We start from the raw sequence: 1,858 nt of genomic DNA on the forward strand, positions 1-1,858 counted from the left end.
GGGTGAAGGGAGACGTCGGACAGAGCAAGATATGACAAAATAATAATTTATAAATTATCAAGGGTTCATGAGGGAGGGGGGAGAGGGAAGGGAGGGTACTAATGAGGAGCTGATGCCAGGGGCTTAAGTGGAGAGCAAATGTTTTGAGAAGGATGAAGGCAATGAATATACAAATGTGTTTACACAATTGATGTACGTATGGATTGTGATAAGAGTTGTATGAGCTCCTAATAAAACAATGAAAAAAAGTAAAGGAAGAAAATAAAACACAAGATAGCCTCAATAAATTTGAATACATCAAAATATTTCTGTCTTCCTTGGCAAGACAATTGGCTCCTGTGGATCTGTCCTGCTGCCACTTTTAGCTGTCCACGTCCTTGCTGCCAGCTCCTGCACCTAGCACGCAACAGCCTGGCCCCATCATGATGGACCAGGGTCAACACCTTGACCTGCTTTATTGTGGAGGAGGGCAGAAAGGCCCATGGCACAAGTTAGATGCCCCAGTTGTTTAACTTGCTCTGCATTGTAGTCAAGGTAGTCAAGTCCTCAGGCGCAAGGCAGGCTTTGTGCACCTCGATGGAATCGATGGCTCTACAAATGTGAGAGGTGATCAAGAAACTGGATGCCCTCTCCAATGACTTGGCTATTGACACGTTAGTCTTCCTTTGCCACTTGTGTTTTTGTGTCAAAAGAAGATAAAATGCTGTCATAATAGAATCAGAGAAAAGAGATTAGTATGTGGTCTGTTTTGATTCTCTTAATGATTCTTCCAACATCAACGGTCTTGTGTACATTAGAACTATTTTTCGCATCTACAGAGGTGAACCATCTTAGGACAGTCTGCAGCCAGGTTGGAATCTGGTTGCAGCCAGCTGTGCCCTTTATAGAAGTACCACCATATGATTATTTGCCATAGAGTGTGGAGTCAACTAGCTTATGCTGGATCCGGCCATCAGAGAGTTCATCTTTTGGACAAAGATATGAAGATCAAAAATAAAGACAATAACTACAGTCTCAACGACGGCTACACCAAGGGCTTTGATCCTGTTGTCACCTAGTGTATCCAACGGAGGAAGTTCTTCCCACGTGATTTGGTGTCCTAAGGTGTCTAGAGGAGCTCTGGTTGCAAGTAAGTCACACATTGATCTGCTAACTACAATGTCAGTGGTTTGAATTCACCACCTGCTCCACAGGACAATGATGAGACTGTTTATTTCTGTAGAGACTTAGTAGTCTCAGAAATTGTAGTGAGATAGCCTCAGGGTAGTGGGCTCCATGGTGGCTGATGTTTCCTACACGCTGATATATGGAGGTATCTCTTTGTACTCTGCCAAATGGTCTACATCACAGAAAAGACAGTGGCTTGTACACCACCCGAAAGGAAGCTGTATTGGACATTATTCCCACCAGAGGGAGCCAGTCACCTAGGGACAAATAAAAAAACACACCACGTAGTGAAGCGCTGGCTTTGGGCCACACTGAAAAGAATTACACTGAACTCATCCTGACTGGGCATCATATGTTCCCAGAGGGCAGATATGAAAAGTGTAGGTATTTCTACCATGAAAGGGAAATACTATGTAATGCCTGATTCTGCCGAATCAAAATACTATTATGATAATGCCACTGATAATCAAGCTATATTTTGAGGGGATAGAAGCGAAATAACCATATTATTCCTTTAGAAAATTGCAACATATCTTTTCAAATCCCAATATTTTAAAATTAAATCAGGAAAAGAAAGATTATAAGAGAAAAAATACATGGAAACTGAAAAGGCACATACTTTCAAACTATTGGATAGTGGAAAAAATATGAAATGAAAAAATGCTATGAGCAATTGAGAATTAAAACAGAG

At 41.4% G+C, this 1,858-nt stretch overlaps 1 pseudogene; it reads left to right on the top strand.

Annotated features, from left to right (window-relative positions):
- The window catches only part of LOC101650715, a 24,772-nt pseudogene extending 23,344 nt beyond the window's left edge, over positions 1–1,428 (top strand).
- The last annotated feature ends 430 nt before the right edge of the window (positions 1,429–1,858 follow it).

This window comes from Echinops telfairi, unplaced genomic scaffold, assembly GCF_000313985.2.
Source record: "Echinops telfairi isolate 266 unplaced genomic scaffold, ASM31398v2 ScPeMD7_34;HRSCAF=130, whole genome shotgun sequence".
Classification (NCBI taxonomy): domain Eukaryota; kingdom Metazoa; phylum Chordata; class Mammalia; order Afrosoricida; family Tenrecidae; genus Echinops; species Echinops telfairi.